The sequence below is a fragment of the Rutilus rutilus genome (assembly GCF_951802725.1).
Source record: "Rutilus rutilus genome assembly, chromosome: 1".
Taxonomy (NCBI): Eukaryota; Metazoa; Chordata; class Actinopteri; order Cypriniformes; family Leuciscidae; genus Rutilus; species Rutilus rutilus.
The window spans coordinates 51465329-51492966 of NC_140209.1; the positions used below are offsets into that span (position 1 = coordinate 51465329).

Here is a 27638-nt window from a genome sequence, read left to right on the forward strand (position 1 = left end):
GTCGCTACTTCTGTTTCATCGCAACTTTAAATTAAACAGAAAAAATTCCAGCCTGTTCCCCACACAAAGGTATCATATGGCTTAATTTTTGGGTTGCATTTAACACAGTTGCCACTCTGAAGAATGAGAGAAACACCAGAGGTGCTGTGGCACACAGAGTGATATGACCAGATGGAGTGATATATGGCTCACTGGAGGACTGTGATGGGACAGCAACAGGCGGATGGGTTTCTGTGATGCTGAATATACATGCTTGAAGACAAAATATATTTATTTCTGTTGTGTCTGAAGCGCTGTACTGTATCTCACATTCAACCTCTTGTTCATGCTTTTTTTCCCCATAAAATAATTGTGTATGTCCCTTTAGGTCATTCTGTTAATTTGGACTCATGCCACTCTCTGTACCCCTCCTGGGAATTTATCCCTCGTTTTTGCTAGTCATTTCCCCACTCAGCAGCTTTTGCTTTTTTTGTGCATGTTCCATTTTATTAATCCTTGTGTTTCATCTTTACCTCAAAACATAATTTTCCTCAGGGTATGCTCAGAGGCTTCTGCATTGTTCTTTCATTTCTCAGAAGATTTAATTTTCAGTTGTTCCCATTTAAGTATCAACTTATCCTAAAATGACTTAGATTACACACAAAGAATGTAAAATGAATGTGGATAGCATATAGTTTAGAATAGATATTTTGGTCTTGAAAGAATTTGATGAGTTCATGTTGAAATCTTTGACTTTGGAACTTGAGACATTGTTGAGATCTCCTTTGAAACGCTGTAAGAGACACATTTAATGTTGTTAAAAAACAAGTTCGTAGTTCTTCCAAAAATCATATTTGTTATAACGTTGGGGTCCAAACGACTTGGATCGCATTAACTTTACATGTATGAAAAAAAAAAAAAAAAAAAACATTTGTTAATTGTGACTTTTTTTCCAAATAAAGTCAAACAGGTTGGGGTGAGTATATAATGACAGAATTTCCATTTTTGGGTCAACTGACCCTTTAAGTGACTTTCCATAACTTCTTTTTTTTAGACTGAGATAATCCTATTTTGTGTTAATTTATTTGTTTGTTTGTTCAGTTTTCAGTCATTTTATTTGTTTGTTCATTGATGCATTCATTAATTCATTCACATTCATTAATTATTTGTTAGTTCATTAACACTCATTCTGATATGTATTAATTTTCTCATTCATTTGCTATTCGTTATTATTGAATGATCAAATTATTAATCAATGCAGTCACCGAATCATTTATTTGGTTATTTGTTCATTCTGTCATTTCATTCATACATTGGTTCATTCATTTGCTTGTTTGTTCGTTCATTCGTTCATGTAACAGTTCATTAATTCATCCATTTGGTCTTTAGATAATTTGTTTATTTGGGTGATTTATTCGTCATTTGCTCGTTCACTCATTTATTTATTAGGGAATTTGTTCATTAATTAATTTGATCGTTAAGTCATTTGTTTGATCAGGTCATTTAATACTGTAGGTAATTTGTTCATTCGCTTATTCATTCATTCATTCATTAGGTCATTTATTTATTAATTAATTTGCTCATTTGTTCATTCTGGTCATTTATTTGGTCATTTGTTCATTCTGTCGTTCATTGATTCAGTCATTCATTCATTCATTCACTGATTCTCACTTCTTTTCTTACGGCATCGTGCTGTCCCTCCTATCCGACTTAAGCCCCTCCTCTTTTCTCTCTCCCTCACCCACTTTCTCTTTCTCCGTCCGTTTATCTTCCTCTAACACTCTCTCTCCCCTTCATCTCACCTCCAACTAGTCAGTGTTCTGTCTCTGTCCTGCTCTGTCTCTCTCTCTCTCTTTTTCCCTCTCTGTCTGTCTCCTTCTCTCTCTCTTTTTGGTGTGCTCAAGCTCCAGTTTGGTTTGCTGTCTGTCTGCGTTGCCGGTCTCGTTCCTCTGCGGACCTGAACCTCCAGCTGAACCCGGGACTCCAGCTCACTCTACAGCAGGTAAGACTCCGGCATGCTTCACTACCACACAGAAAAGACTTATGGAATGACTAGAGACGGTAAAACAAGGAACTGCTGTGATAGGCTAGAGTCAGAAAGGAGAACAAGTACCACAGACAGCTTTAAAGGAAGTGAGACAGAAAGTACACTGATAACTGGAAGAAATGGGTAAATGATCAAGTATGGGGAAGATTAAAATGGTTAGGGGATGCACAAAGAGAGGGAGAGATGGTCATCTTCTATCAAAGTCAGAGTGGCTGCAACATCATCCTCATGTAATATCCCATTCACAAACCACAGCTGAGCTCTGCCAGCCCTCCGCACTGTCAGTGTGTGTGTGAAGGAGGGAAAAAGAGAGCTTGTACAGCATTATTGAAAATGTAATAGATCACATCTACAGAAAATGGGACTAAAATAAGAAAAGACTGGCAGAGAGATTTAGGAAGACACAAACTTGACTAATCGTTCATTAAAAAGCGATTTAAACCTCAACACAATGATGAAGGCAATGTGGCAGAGCATTATATCTATCTATCTATCTATCTATCTATCTATCTATCTATCTATCTATCTATATATCTATCTATCTATCTATCTATCTGCCTATCTATCCGTCTATCTATCCGTCTATCTATCTATCTCTTGTTCTGTTTATTTTATCTATCTTTCTGTCATTCTGTCTGTCGATCTCTGATGTTTCTTTTAATGCGTCTATATTTATTTCATTCATAAACTCACGCTGATTCTACTATAAATTTACAGAGATAAACAAGCCAATTAATATTTCTGTAATAATTATATTGTCTGAATCAATTGATTTATTTTTCTGTCTCTTTCAACTCTTTTTCTACCCTTCTCTCTCACACCAAGTTATCATTTGCATGCACACAGGGTCTTTCCACTGACGCCCTAAACCTAAGGCTTACTTTTAAGTCTCTTAATAATTTTATAACTGGAGATTTCAGGTTTTACTATCCTTGGTCACAATGTATTCAAACCCTCTACATACAGCTTTTCTTATAGTCCAGATGTTGCAATCGCACAATCTGGAGATTGAACTTGCACAGAAAGAGAGGGAGAGATTTACAAGGATGACAGAGGATGAGGAAAAGAGCTTGGCTGCATTAGTGCTGCTCCAGTCCTGGTGCAGTAACGTGTCTTTGGGTTCAAAAACTCTCTGATGCTTGCTGTCAGGGTGTGTGGGGACTGCTGGAATGGTGTTTGCGTGTTAGCTGAAAGGATGGCATAGCAAAAAGATTACATCCATTCTGCAGTGATGGCACAAAGAGTGTGTGTGTGTGTGTGTGTGTGTGTGTGTGTGTGTGTGTGTGTGTGTGTGTGTGTGTGTGTGTGTGTGTGTGTGTGTGTGTGTGTGTGTGTGAGAGAGAGAGAGAGAGAGAGAGAGAGAGAGAGAGAGAGAGAGAGAGAGAGAGAGAGAGAAAGAAAGAGAGAGAGAGACAGAGAGAGAGAGACAGAGAGAGAGAGAGAGAGAGATGCATTACTCCTGCAGTCTGCCTTTTCTGGTTAATGAACCAAATCAGTCACACACATTCAGTCTCTGGGGGGGAGGGTGCTTTGGGTTCTTGAGCCCCTGCCCTATTTCAAAATGAATCAAAAGTGCCATAAACAAATATCAATGAAAATATTGTGGTCAATAAAACAAAATGCATTTGATTATAATTAACATGACAATGTGTACAAAACTAAAGTAGCATAAATTCCCGTTTATTTTTACGTTTCTGTCAGTCTGAGGTGTCGTTGCTACAACGCGTTGATATGGGTTGCGTCACTTGCGTCAATAATAATAATAATAATAATAATAATTCATTACATTTATATAGCGCTTTTCTCGGCTCTCAAAGCGTTTTACATAGAAGGGGGAATCTCCTCAACCACCACCAATGTGCAGCATCCACCTGGACGATTGAGCCAGAACGCCCACCACACACCAGCTTACTGGTGGAGAGGAGACAGAGTGATGAAGCCAATCAGTGTATGGTGATGATTAGGAGGCCATGATGGGCAGGGGCCACTGGGCAAATTTGGCCAGGATGCCGGGGTTACACCCCTACTCTTTCGAAAGACATCCTGGGATTTTTAATGACCACAGAGAGTCAGGACCTCGGTTTAACGTCTCATCCGAAGGACAGTGTCCCCATCACTACACTGGGGCGTTAGGATCCACACAGACCACAGGGTGAGCGCCCCCTACTGGCCTCACTAACACCTCTTCCAGCAGCAACCTGGTTTTCCCAGGAGGTCTCCCATCCAGGTACTGACCATGCAGCCTAGCCCTGCTTAGCTTCAGTGGGCAACCAGTCTTGGGCTACAGGGTGATATGGCTGCAGTCAAGTTGCGTGTGTCTTGCTTCGGTCTTGACTGACGGGGTCAGTGTCCGTTTTCGAGGGTCTAAAACTCCAGAGTAGTGTGTGTGGTCGGCGGGCATAACCGTAGCAAAAGTTGTGCGTTTTAAAATGAAAATGCACTAGTGTAAACGTAGGTACTCCACAGTGTGCTCGGGAACCGATGCTCTCGAGACAAATATGGTTCTTTCAGTGAGTATATGGCTCGACAGCAGGAAAAAAAGAAACCAAACAATTTTTACACTTTTTTTTTTTTTTTTATAATAAAAGGCTATGTGACTGTCGATCACTGATACAACCTTTAACTAGCGACATCGCTAGCTATTTTAGTATGACTGACTCCGGTGGCCAACTAACGTTACTATTACAAATTTTTTCTCAATTCCGTTATGAGAGTTATGGGAAAAGTTGCCCTCCGCAATATGGCGGCCCCGTTGACGTGTACGATTCAGCGGCCAATAGGGCATCTATGTATTTATTATTAATGACCAATCGTCATCTGGCACAACAAGTTCAAATTTCATTGGACAATGTGAAATGGAGCGGTAATTTTCCGGTCATTTATAAATAAATCGTTTGAAAATTACATGGACAGACGAATTTACATTTATGAAGCGATCTGAATCTGCGTCGTTGAACTAATGGATGTTAATTGACTACAAAGCACTGCACAAAACCAGCACCAAAAATAGCATTAATGGTAAGTATAGTATTCAAGTCACTTGTATTTAGTCTATATTGATACACCGTTTACCATTTGATGAAACCATCATAGTTTGTTAAATGAAGCCCAGGCGCCATCTACAGGCCTATTATGTGACGTGTAGGCTGACAACAACAGGCAATGGTGACTTTATGATTTGAAAATTAAAAAAAAAAATTGCAGCAATAGTATAATAGTACAGTACTACTGGTCAAAAATGTGCACACACATTACTATTTGTATTTTTTATTTGTAAAGAAGTCCCTTATGCGCATCAAGCCTGCATTTATTTGATCAAAAATACAGAAAAAAAAAATTACAATTTAAAATAATGGTTTTCTATTTTAATATACTTTAAAAAATATAATTTATTTCTGTGATGTAAAGCATATATATATATATATATATATATATATATATATATATATATATATATATATATATATATGTGCCCCTTTTTACATTTGAACCCCTGCCCCTGAGGAACGCTCTGCACGTCCCTGCAGTCTCTTACACATATTTGGCCATTTAACTCTTTTGACTAGATTAACCGGCATCCACCAGAAGTTACGAGTTTAAACTGTGTGTTTTCTTGAAGTAGTCTTTTTTCCCTGTGGTTTCTCTGGTGTTGTTTACTGTTGTCCTGATTTAAAGATGAAGTGTGTAGCCTAATTTCTGTGGCACTAGCGGCATCAAATGGAATGGTTCTGTCCCAAAGGAGCAGTCCACCTGCGAGTCCACACTATTATGTAATGCCACATAGACAGACTAAGAATAATCTGTTCTGGAGCCCACAAAGTCCTTCTGAAACCTGAAATGACAAAGAAGACACCCTATGCCTTTGTGGACTTTGTGTTCACTGCTGGTGCAGTTGTCAGATTCAATGATTGTGTTGAAACAGGTTTTGAAACACTCTCCTCGTCTGCCATTGGTCTGCCAAACTGATAGTCCTGCCCTAAAGATACACCATTAGTTAAGCAATGTTGAAAGAAACAGTGTTTGAACTTTTTGGGGGGAATCAATGTATAAATTACTTGCTTATACACTGAAAAAAAAAAAAGGTGTAGAAACGATTTTCACTTTGAAATTGCCAGCACCAGCATTTTTTATCATATTCACAAACCTTGAATGGCTCCCAGAATATTTTATTGTATTAATATGTATATTGTATTTTTGTCAGAACCTTCATCCGGATTAGATTCAGAACGATGAATTAAAAAAAAGATAGACTAAATCGAGTCCATCAACAGCCCCAAAGCTTGCATGCACCCCTTTGTGAGTCTGACATTTTTCTCAGAAATGATCGCATTAGCTTACATGTGTGGAAACAACTTCTTCCTCTCTCTGGGCTGCGTTTAACTCCACTTTTAGACTCGTGAACTTCCCTAAGCACTTCCCCTTGAGGGAATCACCGCCACCATTTTAAAGTGCTTCGTCAAGTGGATGAGGGAAGTTTATTTGGACAGACCCTCGACCCCTCAGTTTTAATCGAGGAAAGCTCAATATGTACACTTCAGGCAGATCCATAGACCACAATGCACCATGATTGTGACTTCACAGCAGGTCGCGCTTAATTAACCCCACCCCACACAACTGTAGTGTATGATATTGGAGTTATTTTGACACTTACTGTTATAGTTTATTGTATTATAATTTTTGTTCTCAAACAGCCCAAGCATGCATACAGGCCTATATGGTGCATAAAACATATTCATAAGGAAAAAAAACTGTAAATAATAAATCGGCTCCATTGCGGATTCCAAGTGATCAAGGGTTTAGAGTGTTTTAAGGGTTCCGCCAGTAGTGGGCAACGTGAGCAATGACGTAAGTTAGGGAAGTTAGCGAGGGAAGGGCATAAACAATTGGGCTGCATCTGAAATCGCGTACTCTCTTGAGTAGGTACTTATTCTGAATAAGTAAACTCCACAACCGCTAAAAAAGTATGTTCTGTAAAAAGTGTGTTAACTCACACTTTCTGCTTTTTTATGTTTATTGTGATTGTTTGTCAGACCCATTGTGTCTTTTTTGTAGTTGTGGGCCATTATCTGTGGTTGTGTGTTTGTGTTTGTTCATACAGTTTTGGATGAACAGATAGACATCATTGAATTTGTGTGTGTGTGTGTGTGTGTGTGTGTGTAATTGCGAATGTGTGGATGTGAGAGTGGTTGAGATTGGACAGCTGACACTAATTGAGTATTGGCAGATAGAGAATGCAATGTTGGTGAGTGTGGGATGGTGTCTGTATGTTTTGAGTTTCTCTCCTACGTGGGCAGCTTTTAGATGAAACTCAACAGCCACCTATCTCTTGCGATCCGTTTCTGTCTATCTTTCTTTCTCTCTCTCTCTCTCTCTCTTTCACACACACACATCACTCAGTGAGGCTTTCTGGAGATTAATTAATTAATGCGCTCTACTGTTGTGACAGTCTTGAAATGATAGATTAATTGATTCAAGACTTTGTGAGGTCTGCGTTATTTCAGCCCCGCATTAGTGGCCTCACGTAAAACGATCAAAGCAATTACGGCCGATGTCTCATCAAAACTACGTATGCATACTAATTGAAGCTGAAGTGACTTGTGATCTGGAGGATATGGTGAAGGTATGCCGTTGTTTACTCCCATTCATGTCATTCCAAACCAGCATGAATTTTTCTCTGTAGAATAAAAAAAAAAGTGAATTTTTGGACAATATCTTGGTCAGCTTTTTTTATATATACACATAATGACAGTGAATGACTAAAAATACCATCATAAAAGTTACCTATATATATGAGATTATATTTCCAGTCTTCAAGAGACGAAAATGATAATTCAGCAAGTTGTTCAGCAAGGGTATGCAAATTCATCAACTTTTACTTAAATAAAAATAAATGCTCCTTTTTTATAAATGAAATGGAAAACAAAATTCTATATGAACCATATTTACAGCCGCATGTATTGAACAGCTGCACCTACAGAAGACCGCCACAGCTTTCTGCTTCCAGTCACATTCACAAAGCAGGAGATTGATCTTAAGTCATAACCAAATATTTGAGCTGTCAAAGCCCCTAGATTTCGCACAAATTCAACTTTAAATTCCCTTTAACCATTTACGCTTGATCATTCAAGGTCAAACGGTCTGATAACTGCCTCCTCTCTTTGTGCTAAAGCAGACCACTGCAGTCAGGCCAGATTCTTGGCAGTTGTAGAAGGTTGTAGGCTGGCAGATATCCTGGGTAATACACTAGATGGATGGATAGATCCCTCTATGTTCTCTTTCTCTGACTCATAATTATTCTTAGTAACTATATTTATTTATTTATAACAAACATTTTATAATTTATTCTAACACACCTCTCCATGACTTGAAGGTTTTTATCTTGTTTTCTCTTTAAATAAAATGCTACCATTTTCACTTTTCATTTTTTGAAAAATTTGCCTCACACATTTAGTTTCACAGCAGCAACAGCAAGCCAAAGGTTTCAACTGAGCATATGCATTTTTTATATAGACTACATTATGTTCTTGCTCTGTCTATACAATAAATGCACGTTCTTAAATTAGCAAGGTTATCAAGCGTATTACAGCTTCCCAGGTAATTGTATGACATGACCTATTTTAGTGGCAGCCAAATGACACTTTAAAATCAGTCAGAGTTACTATAGAAATGTATATTCATATGTAAATATGAAGGCGCATAATCATAATTCGCACCTTGATAGCACTTAGATGTTTCTGCCCGCTTTTGATCATGTGATTGTCCTCTGCTTTTCCGCTACAGACTGAGGTGTAAAATACGCCGCACAGTTACTTTCAGCTAATAAAAGATAAATTCTGCAATTTTCTTTCTTTTTTTTTTATTGATTTATTTTGGTATTGATTGGTTGGGGCAGCCCTTCATCAAACTTCTAAATACACAGGATAACAGATAACACTATATGTGCCTAAATTTTGATTGGGTGGGCCTAGCCCACCCCTGCCCATGCCTAGATCCAGCCCCGACGCCAGTACACTGATATATTTTATATCCGACTACTGCAACTTATGAAAGTCTTAAGGACTCATTTAATTTATAAGGCACTGATCAGGGATGGATCATAATTACAGATGCACCAATATTATTACATATCTGGATATTGCTAAAGTAATCATTATTTTCATGTTATGGCCAATAAATAATATTAATTTTTTATTAATAATATTAAAGGTGCACTATGTAATATTGATAGCTAGCGGTTGAACTCTGTACTGCAGTCAAAATGAAAAATATTGGAGAGAGTTTTTTTCCTCAGACTCGACGCTCACGCGGGTTGCCAGATTGAGGACAGGCATCAGAAATTAGTGCAATTGACAATGGAAGACGACTAGCCCTACAGAATAAGTTGATCAGCTAATGTATACGTTTGCAATGTTTTTCCCAGGCTTTGGGTTGAATTTACGATTTCTGATCCAGTTTATTTGCTGGCCATCACTGTGTTTTTCGCCAGCTGGCAACTCGGGGTGTCAAAATAATATTGAGTAAATTAGCAGTGGGTGGGATCACACAGACCAAAACAAAAACAGACATTCTGACACGAATGCACATTTCAAAGTAAAATAACTGGTTCAGATAAATGAGTAGCCTATTTAAACTCAGCATGTTTCCTACATCTTTGCACATGTTTGCACAAACATATTATGGCATATTTGTTATGCTTTAGTACAGTCAAAAAATTAAATACAGCACATTTAAGATTTAAACTATTTTTGTCTGTGAAAAAATTTAAATCAAACTTAAAATCATTAATTTTAAATGCTGCAAGTGAATGTAGCTATCACAGAATTATAATGTACAGTATAGAAAATGGATATTAATTTTGAGATTTATTTATTTTGATATTTTTAGTGGAGGAGCTTTAGAATTGCTGTCCTTATTTCTGATGTGATTTCTGATGGATATGGTGGATTTGTCGCTATTATCAAGAAACAAATCCTGCTATCTTGTTTGTGACCTTGTAAGGGACATTGTGTGGGTGTCAGGGGTTTTTGAAATTAATATGTGTGTGTTTGATGCCAAGCCTTTCGTATGCGCGCGTGTGTGTTTATCTCATTTGGATTTTATCTGTAATGCTAAAACACCTGCTAATTATCCACTCAGATTGAAGCCGCATGCTAATGGACTGACACATTATCACACACACACACACACACACACACACACACAGTAGGCCTATCTGGCACTCTGTGAAACGATAAACATGAGAGGTTTTCTGTTAATAAGTTGTTTTATTTGGTGTGACAGTGCGTGAATGTTCTCTGTAGGAGTGCAGCGCTCAACAAGAATGCATAGAGAGAAGACTTTCTCACCTGTGCTAATTTATATGCTACATCTGTGCCAAAGTGCGAACATGTAGGGACGTGAGTTATATACCCTTTGGGCTGTTTCTTACACAAAATCTATCATATGCCCTCAGAAGACTCACTTTTTATTATGGTGTTTTTGTTTTCTGAAATCTCTTCTTATTGCAGACTTTGGTATCAATGTGTATGACTGATCTATTCTTAGCTCTTTGTACCGTTTTAAGGTGACTATTTATTACCTTGGCTTGTGTTTCGGCAAGGGAAAAGTCTACCTTTAGACTGACGTTAAAGTCACCGTGTCGCACCAGGAGTCACACGTTCAATTAGCCAATGCCTGACCTCCTAAATGAGGTTAGCACTGTGGCGGAGGTCCACCGGGAGAGCAGTCTAAAACGGACTCACTCAGCCTTATCCGGTTACTCTCACTGTTCTTTCTTTAGCTTTCTGGATGATCTTAAATGCACACTGTGATATGCCCTAAATTTGCACATAGAGCTTTAAAAGCAGCTGAGCTTTGGAGAAATTATATACTAGTTTATATATAGTGAAATATTATTACAATTTAAAGTGACTGATTTCTATTTGAATATATTTCAAAATGTAATTTATTCCTGTGATGCAAAGCAGACTTTTCAGTATTTTCTGTCTTCAGTGTCACATGATCCTTCAGAAATCACTCTAATATGCTGATTTGCAAAAAAAACAAACAGTTGTGCTGCTTAATATTTTTTGGTGGAAACCGTGATACATTTTGCCGGATTATTTGATAAATAGAAAGTTAAAAAAGAACAGCTTTTATTTGAAATAGAAATATTTTAGGCTACTGTCTTCTATACTTTGATCAGTTGAATGTGTCCGTGCTGCTGAATATGCAGCACATGCATGCTCATTCTCTTTCTGTCTCTTTTGCAGAGGTCAATTGTTCATTCAGTCAGCAGAAAAGGAGAGGTACAGTGCGTTCCTTCTCTTTTCACTGAATAGCGGTTTTCTGTTACAGTATCTTTGCTTTGTCATCTCAGAAACCCGCTTGATCTCAAGGGACACTCCCACCTAAAGGGCAAAATAATAGAAGTCACAACAGTCGATATGAATCCGCAACTTCAATCTGACGACCAGTAGGATTTCATGTCTTTGCCCTGTGGGGAGAAGAAAAGTCCTTTACTCTGATAGAGTTCCCGAGGTTAAGGATACTGCTTAAGAGTCTATACTAACTGTGATTTGCTCCCCCGCTGAATCAAGATTAGTTTTGATTTGTCCTCCGAGATAATTAGCCTTATTATCCTGCAGTCTGACCTCCTCCACTCTCACTGAACCAATGGCAATGAGTCACATGCACCAGGGGACAAATAAATGTGTTTATTTAATTGTTTCTAGCTGAATCAAATCCAGGTTTAAAAGTTCAACCAAAAATCTAAATCCTCCCTTCACGTTGTTACAAACCTGTATGACTTTCTTTTTTCTGTGTAACACAAAACAAAATCTGTTTTTGTTCCTAAATTTAAAAACTTTTTGGGATGAACTATCCCTTTAAGAATCCGTTGAGTAATTAATATTCATGACTGCCAATCTGAATATTTGGAGCAATTGCTCAAGAATATTCTGATAATAATCATGATATGGTCACACAAGCAAATAATGACTTAACTGCTCTCGGTGCCACATTTAAAAAACCAAGAAACAATCAGAATCATCATCATTTGTGCCAGGCCAATCACAACCAACCAATCCTGAGGGTGCACCGCAGTTCTGAAGGTCGTTTTGCCCCCTGCAAAACAGACAGGGCACAAACATGTACTGTAACACTGGTACTGCTCGAAGCCAGTGAATTCTGGGATAGCCCAGGAGATAGGAATGGTCACGGTGTGGAATGAAGTGACTTAATTAGGCCGAGCAGTGCTTTAATACCCACAGGGCTCTGGACAATTACAGTAGAGGCCATTATTACAGTATTAGCCTGCTCTCTCTGTGTGTGTGTAACTGCATATATAGCTCAATACTTTCATTTACGTCCTGTACGACCATGAGATGTAAGACCTCTCTCTCTCTCTCTCTCTCTCTTTCATTTCACTGTTCTCTATGAAGCACTTAGCGCAGTGTTTTTGCCTCAGGCTCAAGCTGGTCACTAGAGTGTAAAGTATCTATATGAGTGTGTGTGTTTGTGTAGATTTATGTTGCCATATCTAAACTGCTGAAAGAAGCAGAGTAGTGCTCTACTGCCCTTGATACTGATACAGGACCTCGCTGGCTGTATTACAGTAGCTGTAGACATGACAAAGATAATCTGTCATGGTTAAACACATGTCCGATTTGTGAATGAATCATTCTTTTGGGTCCAATCTTTTTAGTGAACCTGGTTGATTTACAAAAATGATTCATTCACATTGGAATCAATAGTTTCTCAATTTCAACTCACTGACTCGGATAGTCACAGCCATGTCTGGTCTGAGTTTTCACTGAACCACTTGATTCACACACAAAAAAACAACATTATTTTAAGTCACATCCTTCTATGATCCAGTTGATTCACCTGTCTGAATTATTTGTTCGCAAATCCGACAGCAGCGGTTCTCATATCAACTCACTGATCTAAAGCAATATCCAGTTTGTGGGGGGAATTGCATCTTTCTATGAACTGGTTGGTCTGAATGATTTGTTCACAAATGCATCAGTCCTCAGATTCAACTCACTGACTAAGTGATTCAGTCACAGCGATGTTTGATTTGTGAATTTAATTTTTTAATTTTTTTATAGTCTGGTTCATAAACACAACCTGTTTGAATGATTCGTTCACAAGTCATACTGAATCGATTCTCAATTTCATCTCACTTGCTCAGTAATTTGGTCACAATGGGTATCGGCTCACTGAACGGGAAGATTATCAGTGAATAAGAGAAACTATTTTGCTCTGCTCGTCACACAAAGCTGTCGTATTACTTCAGAGAAAGGACTTGGAATATCAGGCACAAGTTGAATTGATGATATTTTTGGTGCATTTGCATTCTTTTTGAAGCTTGAATACTTCAAGTCCATATTTATTGTATTTGCATGGAAATGAGCACTTCAGAATCTCTCCTTTTGTGTTCAGGTTTGGAATGACATGAGGGTGTGTAAATGAATCATTCCATTCCAGAGGTTTTCTCTCAAAACCAGCACCGAAAAGTCTGCAGATTTCATCTTAGGCTAATAATGACTTGTCCTTTTAGCTAATTTTACATGCTGTCTTCATTACTGTTGAATTGTCGTCTGTTCGTGTTGATGTGTGTCTTACACTGAAGATTTGCTGACTGCAGAGGGTCTCTTCAACTAATTCTATTTTCAAGGATTCTTAAACGGTGAACAACAATCCCCTCTAGTGCCCGTTAGTGCGCGCACACACACACACACACACACATGCACACTTACAGGCCTACTCTTACATACACATTGCACCAAGCATGAGGAGAATACTAATTTGATGTTGGTCCTCTTTTTTCACGCTATAAGCTGTGGACATGACAAGAATGGAAATAGAGTGAGAGAGAGAGAGAGAGAGAGAGAGAGAGAGAGAGAGCTGCCTGCTGGGTTGCGGAGAAACGAAGTAGTAGGAAGAATAGAGGACGGGAGAAAAGGAATGAATGAATGAATGAGAATGGAGGTGAATGAAAAAAATAATAATAGCTGCACAATTTCAGCTCGCACTAGAGGGATGAAGCAGCAAAGCATCGGAAATTAATCTCAATGAATGATTCGTTTTACAAACAAGCACCATCTGGTTCTAAAGTGGGATGGATGAAGCTTTCCCTTTAAACCAGTTCAGTCCTGTTATGGTGTAGATCGGGCCAGTTCTGAATCAGTTTGTTCGGTTCATTGTGGTGAAAACAGCTGTGAGATGAAGGTCTTCACAAATAGTGTTGTTTTGACATTCACAGTTGGTGTTGTACAGTAGTTAAAGGAAAAGTTCACCCAAAAATGAAAATTTTGTCATTCACTCTCATGTTGTTCCAAAACTGTGTGACTTTCCTTGTAGACATCTCTCTGCTTTTGTTTGATCAGTGAGTCAGCGGGGTGTAATATTGTTTGAAACTCAATGTTCTTCCATTTAAATTAGGAAAGAACAACTAAATTATCCTATTATCATACATAAAAAAGTATGTTTTTGTTTTTTACCGGTACTGGTAAAACCGGTAAATACACAAATATGATGTTCACACAACACAAGCATCGGCGTTCTGGCATTTTACCGGTAAGAGACCATTCACACATCAGCAGCAAAATACCGGTAAATTCTGTGAAGTCAGTCATTGGAAATGCAGAGCCGCAGCGCTGATTGGAAAAGAAGGCTGGGTCTTGAGCGCAGCACATTGAAAAATCTGCGAGACATGGCCCAACGGTCAAAGATGATAATTTAGCGCATATTTAAATAGAAACTATATAAAAACTAAAACAGCGCGGAGTAATCACGTCATCTCCATAAGTCTTAATGATTGGCCCAAAGTAGACTTCTTACGTCATTGCGTTCTGACTTCGTACGTGATTATCACACTGGTAATCTTCTTTCCGCGTTCACACAGAGCACATTATCGGTAATTTACTGGTAATGTTACAACTTCCCTTACTGGTAAATTGCCGGAACCAATTTACCGGTATTTTTAAAAAGGTCCTGTTCACACATAATCTGTTACCGGTAATTAACCAGTAAAGACTGTATGTGTGAAAGGGGCTATTGGTTGTTGGCAGCAATCATGTGCCGCAGTCGAGGGCAACACTTCCATCATGCTTTTAATAATGAGATTTTTGTGTGTACATGTATCGATCTCAAGTGCTGAAAGAAACACAAGAAACACTCCCTCTTAATGGGCAGAAAGCTTAAGTAAAGTCTTCTGTGGCCAATTATTTACTGTTATTGCTGTAATTAAAAGGTATGAGTACTGTATCTTTGCCAGCACAGATAACTAAATAACCTCAGCAGAGTGTCTCCTGTTCTCAATAAAACACCAAAGTGTCAAAGTCAATAGATACGAGTGGACACATGAACCCGTTCTGTAAAAATTTAAATGAATCTGATGTTTCAAAAAGCACTATTCTCTGTAAACCAAAAGTCTGAAGGATCCCGTAATGACTTTGGCAGCAAACCCAGAATCTGTTTTGCAAGGAATTGACATTTGTCACAAACTGTCCGCCAACAACCAGAGCCTGTTTTCCGAGAGTCACTTCAATCAAATCATCATTAAACATCTGCACGGGAGTCATGCTGTAAATTGAAGATCATTTTCTCCACCATTAAATCTTTGTACTGATATCATGGCCGTACAAAAGTGATTAGCTCATATTCAGACGGCCACAGCAGCTGCTACAAACTCATTAGCGGCAAATTTATGTTTGCATGTTCCTCTTGACTTCCTAGTTTGTAATTAAATTTGTTAATTTTGTTGTTTCTTGCTTTTTTCCTTTTATGAATGTGATTATCAGTATCTTATGTCACTATATAAGTTTCTGCATTATTCTTACAGTTTGTGTTACTACTGTAAAAGTATTATATTATATAAATGTTATCATTGATAATCTACTGTAAATATAAATATTTATAATAAATTATAATAAAAATGAAAAATTATTGTAGTATATCTTTCAAACTTATTTTTTTTTTATTATTGTTTCTGATTTGTAGCCTGTAGGTTTAATACTGTTTCTCTTTCATGGCTCATATAAGTACCAAATTGTCTCATCTGTGTCTCCTAAGAATTTTTGGGATACAAGTGTTGACCAATTAATGTGGATATAGCCTTGGAAGAATTTGATGAGAAATGTTTGAGTTCGTATTGAGATCTCTGACTTTACAAACTTCCTTAGCAAATCTGTGCACAGAGTGAGACTGTGTTGAGTTTTTCTGAGTAAAAAGAGACTCAAGCTAAAATCTCAATTTGATCTCCATTTAATCTCACTGATGTCTTTGAGAAACAAAGAGATATTAAAGAGAATTTCAAGAATTGCTTTACATTGCTAGATGTGAAAGAGTAGGAGCACATCTCAGAGAACTGAGGCCAGTGACAGTACACTAAAACACTAATATTTCCCAGCATGCACTCTGGCAGCGAGCCACAAGCCTTCACACCAAGCAGACTAGAGAACTTTTAGTCCTTTTCCTCCCCTTCGTTCTTCCAGACCTCACTGCCTTTCTTCATTAATCTGTCCCTTTTTCTCTTTTTTTTCATCTGCTCTTGCTCTTTTCTTCACTTCTCCTCTGCTGTTCTCAAGACTGCCTATATTCATTACTTCAGCTGCCTCTGTTTTTCTCTCCAGCTAATGGAATAGTGTGACTGTGATTGTCAGAGTTGAAGTGACTGAACAGTGTTGGTGTTTTAGTAGGTGTATTTGAGGCCTTGAATGAAGCTTTTATCAGAAGGTTAAAGGGTTCTTTAAGACAAATTCGCCTCTTATGTCTGTTTTGATGCTGAAATCTCTATCTATCCTTACCTGAGTCTCTCTCTCACACACTTTCAATGTCTATATATTCACTTTGCCACTTTACGCTTAATCCACTAAAATCACTAGTTAACTTGTTTAAAAATAGATGAAGTTGGCAGTATTTTTTGCAGATATAATTTTCAATATTTAATATTCAGTCTAGGGATGCAAAATATGAGTTGAGCTTCTTCTTTTTTTTACAGTGTATAGACTTTTCATGTTGGCCATTTATCAGTTATCGACCATTACATGAAAATAATAAACGGCTTATCAAATTTTTTATATTGGTGCATCCCTAATTCAGACATTTTTAAATTTGTCTTAAATGTCCAAATATTTTTTAACTCTCTGTATGTGTGCTGCAAGGCGTTGCTCCTCAACTTGAAGTGTTTTTGACCCACCTAATGTCACCTATAATATCACCAAAGGTCAAATTATTGATCTTTCAACTCAAACACATATGCACACACACACACAAGATGATGGTCGGGTATTACAAACGCGTTTTTGAAGCGCTATCTTCAATGCACCAGGTCTAGTTCTAGTTTTGAACTTCTGCATGCAGCAGCTCAAAGGTCAGTGTCACAGAAGAGTGCCTGTGTGAGTGGAAGTCTGATATTTTAAAGCTCCCCAGGGTACCAGTTACAAGAATATTTTGATATTAATACTAATGTGGAGGGATGTGGAGGGAATGTGGAGGGAAATTTTGGTTATGTGTTGTGAAAATGAGTTCTTCATAAATGGACAGATGAAAGCATAAATGGAGTGTGTGTGGAACGGCAGACGGGAAGGGACGGGATGGGATGCATGAGCTAGTTGGAGGACCATATTGCCCTGAGGTTGTGATGCATTGTGGGAATCCTGCAGCATGCAGTGAGACTCATGCAAGACTGAGCATGTGAAGGAGGAAACTGGTAAAGCTATCTTTCCTGTTGGCGCATTTAGCACACACACACCCACACTCTTTCATTTACCCAAACCTATTTCCTCTTTGTCTTTAGTTTCTTATAGACTTGAAGTCTTTTGCCTGATTCTCAGGGCTGAAAGGTTTGGATGGTTAGCCCCTGCTGGTAGATGTCATAACAGCACCATCTAAATGCAAAGTGCGGCTATTCAAAAGCTGTTGTTTTTCCCCCGTAAACAACATATAAATCACAAATATATTTTGAAGGCTTTTAAATGTGTCAAATGGACTAATGATTTTCCCTATCTGCTGCCTTGACAGTGTTGGATAGTTACAAGTAAAGGTTTGGGACTGGAAACATCTCTGTGGTGTCATCAACCAATCAGGGGTGCGTTTCCCAAAAGCATCTTTAGTCAACTATGGTTGCAAGTTCCATTGTTACTAACATAGTTCAACGCTTTGGCGTTTCCTGAAACCTAGTTCCAATGAACATTCGAAAACAGCATTGCAACTTTTGTGGTTGAAACTACAGCTCTCTTTCAGTTCCATAGTAATAATAGACGTGTGATTTAGGTCATGTTCTTTTGCACAATAAGCAAGATAACATTCAGTGCATTCTATATTTTTCATGCCATTTAAAGTCCCCCTGAAGTCAATCATTTTATCCCTTAAAACTCATCTTTGATCACCAAAATGACATATTTTAATGTGTTTTCCTTGATAAATAATTATTCATGCCTTAAAATAGCTTGAATGTAACTCTACACCCTTGCCTCATTTAGTATACGCGGTTCTATGAATATGCAAATTAGCCCCGCCTCCACTCACTCACACAAGCTCAGAGATCCACTCGTTGATGATCACACGTTGACGTGATTGGTTACAAGGTAATTTGTGACGTCAGAAACACCAGCGATTTCAAACCGTGTTTTTGAGACTGTCTTTGGTTCACTGCAGTTTTAAGGAGTTTAAATACTCAGCAATGGTGTCGACTTATGAATGTGCACATGGTTTGTTTTAAAGCATATTAAAAACACTAAAGACATATAAACAACATTAAAAGCTTGATTTTCACCACAGGGGGACTTTAAATACATATACATTTTAATCTTTTAGCTTGTTAACTGCGTTATTAAAGAGTGTCCATGTGCATAAATGTGTAAGGTACAGTATGACAAACCCGCCAACATCTCAAAGAAGTTATGAAGAAAGCTGCTGACCGAATGAACCGCATAGATAGTCTACCAAAGTAATTGCATACTGGATGTTAACTTGATTCAAAAGTTATTTTGAACAAGCAATTAACTACTTTCTGTTGTTTTGTGTAAATTAACTATCATAATCTGACAATAATTGCAATCTTCAATCAATGAATTAGCAGAATCTATTACTCCACCTGCATTTGATGTATTTAACGTCAGTCCTGTATCGTTCAACCAACGTTGTTTAAATGACAGAAGTGTGACCATGTTTCTACAGTTCCTGGTTAATGTCTTGAAGAACGCATCATACTGATAGTTAAGTTATATTGTTGTACGGAAAATGTGACCAGGAACCATGTAACCTGTTCTATTCCGATTGGCTCTAGGATGATGAGTCACATGGCATTTATGGCTCAGATGATTGGCTGAAAATGTTCTGTGGTCCCATTCAAACTTCCTTTCCTGGGGGGTTCTGCACTGCACTAGCAAAGCAACTGCCATAAATGAATGGAAATATCAATGGATATGTTTATCCAGGTATCACAAACCTCCTTGGTACAAACACACTTTATAGCCTAAAGCTAATTCGTCTTTCTACTCTTCCTTTTCTTTAAGACAAGAAATGCGCTACAACCCATTTCTCTTTTCCCTCTTTTCCTTCGCTGAAAGGTATGTTCTCCACTTGAGCCGTTATCTCTCTCTCACATACACACACACATTCAGGGAAATGCTTTGTCCTACTCAAAGGAGTTTTATGTAATTGCTCACTGTCACGGCCCAGGGTGTTTTACTTTACTTCTATTCTAATGTTGCTTCACCCTAGAGCCAAAAGTATTTATGAATTGCCAAAGATGACCACCTCTTTGTCCTCCAACAGTTCAGTATTTCGAATGCTTTTCCCCCCATACTCAAATAATTTAGTTTTGTTGGATGTGCTCACGCTCCATCGACCTCCTGCTCAGTGACGTTTCATTATGTGCATGAATTACAGGCATTTTATTGTTTCCTTATTTTGCCATCCCGAGAAACCCACATGCCTTGTTTCATGGCACCTCTTCTCCTCCCACCATCCATAATTGATGAGAGAATATCTGTGCAGTTGCAACAATATGGAAAAATTACTCTCTGATTCAACTCAGCAGTGGTTTATCGTGCTATCCTACATGTTAAAAGTTATTGTGTATTTAAATAATTTTTATAATAAAAAAATACATGAAATATAAATATATATATAGCCTATATATATATATATATATATATATATATATATAAATGCATGGCACATTTAAACGTTCAGAATGATGGCAGTTGACTACACAACTGTTGATTGTATGGGTCCTGTAGAACTTTTATTATTATTATTATTATTATTATTATATTTATGTATTGTCAAATTATTTGAATTTTCTTTTACTATAAATACCATAATTTTGGCATTGACAAATGGATTTGTGATATTGTAAAGAATACATCACTAAATATATCAAAAAAATATATGTTTTAATATATTTTAGTTAAAAATCTTAAAAGATACTTATTAAAAGGGTTGAAAAGTGCCAAAGTGCTCTCTGTAAAACAATTCATTTTGTTATTGAGTCTTTGAATGTTGTTTTATGCACTATAGTAACATGGAAATATGGGCTTTTCAGTGTTTAGCGTGGACATAGCGTGGACAATTTACTGTATATAGCACATAATGCTCCTTTTACAAAATAAAGAAAAATCTATTTCTGATGTAAAATGACTTCAGTGTTAGACTTAGCACAAATAACAGTCTCACATGTGCATCTACAGCAAAAAGCATAACACCAGATGGTCCATTTATTATCTCACACACATGCTAACAAATACTCAGTTTACCAGCAACTGAATGAGTTTTGGGTTTGCTTGTCCTGGTTTAGCAGAAGGCTTTCTAGACCTCTTGGAGTCCTGTAAGAGATCCACAATCTGTCTGACAAGGACAGAACGCCTAGTGCACATGGTCACACCTGAATCAAGCTGTGCTTTCTATTCCTGAGTAGATCAACCCGAGCAGTTCGGAACACTGTGGCACGGATCAATGAACTTGTCTCTAATGTTAATGCAACGTCAGCACAACACTCAATATAGGAGTTGCAAAAGTCAAGTTTCTACATGGGCCCTAAAAATTAATTGGAAACACAAAAAGAATAGGTCACCCAAAAATTAAAATATCATAATTTATGCCCACACATGTAATTCCAAACCTGTATGATTAATTTATGTGTTTTTTTTTTTTTTTTGGTTTTGCAGTGGAAAAAAACAAAAATATTCACAAAATAAGAGATGGTCCTCACTGCAGAACACGAAATCCAGGGGGAGGAGTTGGATCCAGATCCAACTCCTGCCACCTTACATATACCTAAACCTACCCATCTCCACCCCCTGATCCCTAAACCCACCCCTAAACCTACCAATCTCCACCCCTTAGATCTGGATCCAACTCCGCCCCCTGGATATTGTGTACTGCAGTGAGGTGCTACTGCAAAAAAAAACACAAAATAAAAACAAAGAAAATATTCTGGATGTTTTATTTTATTATATTTTTTTATGCACAGTTGTTTGGACCCCAATTCCAGCCCCCAAATGTCTCACTTTTGAAAAAGGGTTAGCAAATATCCATGTCTGAGGGAAAGATACAATTTTTAAAATGCTATATGTTTCTAGGCAATAGAGCACATCTACATGGTGAATTGCCTTGGGTTAACAAATCCAAGTGTGAAATGGGCGAAAAGTGTGAATTAGTACTTTTTGAGGCCATGTACTATAGAGAAAAAAAGGAAGGGGAATAGAAAGAGACACTTTTAACTTTCTCCAGTATTGATCCAATAAAACCAATGATAGAGACAGACTGAGACAGAGGACAAGCACTGAAGAGTTTAAAAATCAAATGCCTCCTTTCCCCGAGTCTAGTGCGGTTTGGATAATTAAACATCATAGAGAAATGCACTGAAGGTTGTTAACCAGTCTTAACCGCACACACACACACACACACACACACACAGAGAGAGAAAGAAAGAGAATTCTCTGTGGGTTCTGTGCCCCATAGCCCATGTAATTGACGATAATGACGATCTGACATTCCCGGCTCGTGAGATCTCTCACCTTGAGCAGAATTGGACTCCCAACCGCAATGCGGTCTCTCCACAACGGCACAAGTTTACGACCCGGCGCACAGCTGATGTTTAAAAGTGAATTTTGTTTGAACACCAAGAAAGGGAGTCTGCTCGCACAGACTCTGAAAACAAATCTAGATTAGATTAAGTCCAGTCTAGACAATTCAAAGTTTGGCAATTGAGCTGAAAACACTGGTGCAGTGAAAAGAGAATATATAAAAACCTCTTGCAGTGAAATAAAATATGTGTGACTACAATCTTAAATTCAGTAAATGTATGACTATTAAAAAAATAGTTAATATGCTTCAATTTCATTCCAAACCCATGATGTTTTGTTATCTTCAGTGGAACAGAAAAATAGTTATTTTAGTGAATGTGCACGCTGCTCTTTTTCTGTAGAATGAAAATGAAAGAGGTTTTGGGCTGTCAAAAAAATCTAATAAAATCACAATTAAATTGTCATAAAAGTGGTGTATGATAGCTCTGTGACAAAAATGTTAGTCTTAACTACTTAACATTCATGTTGTGTATAAATATGGCAAAAATATGTCATGATGAGGTCATTGATCATCATGAAATAAATTTTTTTGCCTTTTCACATTTTTATTTAGAGAAGATTCTCAACCACAGATCTATATAAACGACTGGATTGCTCATTGTCGTTCTAAACTGCAGGCATCCTTGACATACAGCCAAAACATCGACCTAAAATCACCTGATTTGCAGTGAATCGGTCGCACTTGAATAGTTTTTAAGATAAATGTATACATTAATTGATACAGGTTATCTGTAATGTTTATGGTCTTTTCGGGCAGGATAAGCGATATATAGATATCTTCAAGATGGGTGTGTCTACTGCACTGTTTATTAAGCATAAACATATCTGGGATTATTAACAGAAATTTATTCGAATATACATTAAATATTACAATACATACAATCCCCCTATTACCTATTACTAAATTGCACTATACTAGGTTTACCATGCATGCATCATCTTGTTCGGAGCGACATGTATAAATGCTTGAAAATAAAGCTTTATATCTTTAAATCCATACGCAGTCAGCATCAGTTCTATGAATAATTTGTGAAGGGTGTATGTTATTTCCTGATGTCTTTTTGTTGACCAACTTCCACTTCAGACTCTTTTCAGATTTTGAAAACCATTAAAAAGCCGGTCAGCTCAGTTCACTGTAAAAAGTGAACAGTTGGATCAACTTAAAAAAATTACTTCAATTGGTAACACCTAAAGAAATTAAGTTTTCTCAACTTAAATTATCACGTTTTTTGCAATTTTTTTAAGTTGATCCAACTGTTCACTTTTTACAGTGTTCATGACTGAGGTCATGACAGTTTGTATATGAATTAAGTCTTATTTGTATATATTGTTGCAACATTTAAGTCTTTATATTTACTGCTTCACATGCTGTTAATGAGAACACTGTTGAGTCATTTACATTTACTGTACGAATAAAAACAGTATTATATAACACAACATAATTACATAACCACAGTGAATAACTGTACATGACAAATGAAATTGAATGCGCATGCCTTACAAATCATAAATCTGTATTGAGATTTCAGAAGAATCATTTTGACATTTGTAATATAAATGTCTCTGAGTGTCTCGGTCTTTAGCTGATCTGATATTCACTACTATAATGAAAATGAACATAACTTCCAGAAACTGAAAGTGTTCATAATAATTAACCACAACTCATTTTGTGAAATTTCAAGAACTGTATGTAAAATAAATAAAATAAAAAGGAGCTAGTTATTGAGGGAGATATAAAAAAATTAAAAAAGCCTTTATTGAATGATCTTTAGCTGTTCAATTAAGTTAGACTATTTTAATATACTAATAATGTATTAATATACATTTTATTGATAATAATGTAAATGCATTAAGTCATTCTACAGCCACTTATAGCGAAGACTAAAAGCACCACTTAAAAAAAAAGTTTTTTTTGCTGCTTGTTTAATTTACTTAATTAAAATGAGCTACTGCAACACAATTCTTTAACATTTTGTCATAATTTCATGTTCATTCCATTTAATTTTGTAAAATGGAAGTTCATTTAATCAATTTGTTTTGGGACTTCATTTATATTTTTTGTTGTTGAAAGTCACCAGTAGGATTCTAGCTCCCAATATGCTTTGTGTGGGACTGGATTGGGAGTGAAAAAGGTTAAATTAAGTCTAATTGCCTACTTGTTTTGAGAAAGATCATTAAAGTAATAGTTATGTTGCAGTTGTAGTTTGTGGTTACCATTGTTTTGAAGAGTGGAGCTTGAGCTTAGTTTGATGTCCAATACCTGAAAACAATGCATATTGCATTAACAGCAAATACTGTGCTGTAGTACCAAAAAAAGTTGCATTTATCATGCTAAGCTAGTAGTTAATACGCCACAACTCCTTGTACACATTGTGGGATGGAAGGGGAAGTATTTGGGATTCAGTGCACACTCCAGGCAATGATGGATTGTACTGATGAACCTGATTCACTCTGTCGACTTCACTTTACCTCTTTGTCCTATTCTTCGCCAGTGAGAGGAGCAAAATGTGACTAAACCCAACAGCTTTATGAATTCAGACTTCCTAAGGTCTCGGCAAACACAGACGTTTCTCTAGACGATCATTCCATCATCTTTCTCAGATTGTTTGACAGCCTTTTCTTATGGCCATCAGCTGGTGTGAAGAGAAATGAGTTTCGGATGGTCTCTCTTTTTCTGTCGTGAATTTTGTTTCTACTCCCTGAATGCAGACTTTTAAATCAATCTGGTTTTGGCTTATTTCCATCGGTTCTTCTCTGAGGAGCAAATGATTAACTAAACCATTAGAGATTTTCAATATTTCATAATAACTGTTCGTAATAGAGTTTGTGTGTGTGTGTTTTATCCTCCTGGGACCCAGTAATTTATTTTTATTTACTGTAGTGCACATTTGTTTTGAGTGATATAAGCCGTGGTTCATTATCTGAATTGGTGCATATTAAAGAGGCAATTCTGGGCTGTGTGTGTGTGTGTGTGTGTGTGTGTGTGTGTACAGTGCATATCTATATGTCTGTGTGTAAATACGGGCTGTTGGGAGTCAGTAAGATTTTTTTTCCCCAAAAGAAATTAATACTTTTATTCAGCAAGGAAGCATTATTAAAATGATTAAAAGTGACAGTAAATACATTTATAATGTTACAAAAGAGTTCTGTTTCAAAGTAATCCTGCTCTTTTTACCTTATATTCATCAAAGAATCCTGAAAAAAATAAAAATGCATTTTCTAAAATAAATATTAAGCAGCACAACTGTTTTCAACATTGATAATAATACATTTTTCGACATATTGGTATGATTTCTGAAGGATCATGTGACACAGAATTAAAGAGAATCATTAAAAATGTGTCTGTCTATATGTGTGTCTACAGTGAGTGTTACTTATTTATTCATGTTGTTGTTGGAATGTGTTTCGTATGCTCCAAACAGAAGGTTAAACGGATTGTGGTTTTAGAGTAAAGTCAGATCTCTTGATGGACCCTAAAAAGCCTTTTCGCCAGCTTTCGCTGGTGTCCTTCTTCAGATTTACCCTCGGCTACGAATATATTGTTTCCATCCCTCCATTCAGAGCGTTAATAGACTCACAATGCTGTTTTCTCTAATGGATTGCTGTGGCTTTTGTATTTGCTCACATGCGGCTGTGTTTTATTAAGTTCATGGATCACTGAGCATGCCGTAATATAAAACTCTCCTTCTGGGCCAAGCAGGATATGTGTCTATCCAAATTTCTTATTCATGGTCTTCATCTTGTGCGTGCAAGGATTTAGACGGAGAGAGCTGTCGAGCATGTCGACCCTCTTCAACACGAGAGCCTAAAGCACTGCATCTTTTCTCTTATCTTGTGAACAACAATTTTTACTTGCTTTTTTATTTAAGCAGCATCACAAAAGAAAACGTGCTGTTGAACTGCTGTGGTTGCAGCCATCACAGCCATGCTAGTAGAACAGCGTGACTAAAGGTGCGTTCCGATTCGCATTCTTGTGCACTATATTGTTTTGTAGTATTAGTGTAGATGTTGCCTTACTTCTTTGTAAGATGTTCATTAGTTGTTGTTTTTTTGGCACAGACACTGATAATGAAATGAAGCAACATGGAACTGTTCCTTTTAACATAATTTCAGAAGAGTTTGCTTTCTAGATTTTCTTGTTGCAGATGCTGCTGTGACATTTATGCTGCATTACATGGACTATTGAGTGCTTTAACATTATTTGAACAATATTAGATAGTTTATTAAAAAGAAATATTTATAGAAAACTAAGCTACATATTATTTCCTTATTCCTTTACTGTAGCTCAAACAGTAGAGCGTTGGCACTTGCAACGCCAAGGTCATGGGTTCGATTCCCAGGGAAAGCAAGAACTGATAAGAATGTAAATGTGTACCTTGAAATGCAATGTAAGTTGCTTTGGATAAAAGTGTCTGCCAAATGCATAAATGTCAATATTCAGTATTGGAAAGTTTTAACAAACATGATTATTTGAAATTGAAACTAATTAATCAGTCTGTAAATAATTATTAATTTGAGTTGTCTCTGAGTGTTCCCAGAAGTAAACCTTATGTATTTCAATTAAAAGTTTTTAAATTAAATTAAACTAAACTTTAATTGGCTATATAATTATTTTGGTTAAACAATTATTCTTATCGCTGTTTTCATTTTCTTTTAATAGAATTGCGGTGTTTTTAAATGAGTGTGATTTATGTTACAGTCCCGTTTACGTCTGCCTCCATAATTGTGTTTTATGTTTGCACCATGTAATTCACGGTGTGGATTCTCCGAAAACCTTGACTCTCCCAAAGTAGATATACATAAAAAATTCATGAAGTATCTATCGTGAAGTATATGCACTTAAAAAAACCCGCAGCCGATCAATTTTAAAAGAAAGATCGCCTCTAAGAGAGAAGACTCTGGCACTGCTGCGGACCTTCACGCTTGTTTGTGAAGGTCCTCAAGCTTGACCTTGCTTAACTTCTTTACAAAATGTATGTTTACTTCCGGCAGCATTTCCATTGCAATTTGTTGTTGATGCTTGTGCTTTCTCCTTTTTCCTTCATGATTTTTCTTTTATGTTTCTTATTCTCTCTTGATCTCTGAGACGGTATGAATAAAAAGCGTTTGTGTGTGTGCGATTGTGTTTCTGTCACTGAATACTGTATTCCCATTAAAAAAGCTGCCTGAGGCATCCGGTTATGAACCAGTCGCTCTGTGTTATGCTTTTGCCTGCATTGCGTGTGAATGTCTGAGTGAAAGAGAATTTAGAATGTTCCTTTTAGTTTGTTGTATTTTAGCTTCTATTTTATTCAGTGAGCTTGACTACAGCATGGTCACATGATCAGTATTTTTGATCTAATCATCAGGCTGGTTTGAGCCCAGATGGGCAGGTCTTGTCCGATCTGATGTGGTTTGGTCTGTTCTCTGTTGGCATTTCTCATTGTCAGCCTCAGTGTGCGTCAGAGCGAGTAGGGCTCTGTAAAATACCAACTCAACTGTTTGAAAAGCATCTCACTACTCTTCACGCTCTGTTCCTCTCTAGCGCCGGA

General features: G+C 37.2%; 1 protein-coding gene across 1 annotated transcript in view; it reads left to right on the top strand.

The window, feature by feature from the left end:
• The first annotated feature begins 1765 nt into the window (after nucleotides 1-1765).
• The window catches only part of pvalb6 (parvalbumin 6), a 32697-nt gene continuing 6824 nt past the window's right edge, over nucleotides 1766-27638 (top strand). Inside the window, exon 1 of the mRNA XM_084402443.1 lies at nucleotides 1766-1981. The gene's annotated coding sequence lies outside the window, so the exon portion shown is untranslated. The remainder of the gene's footprint in view (nucleotides 1982-27638) is intronic.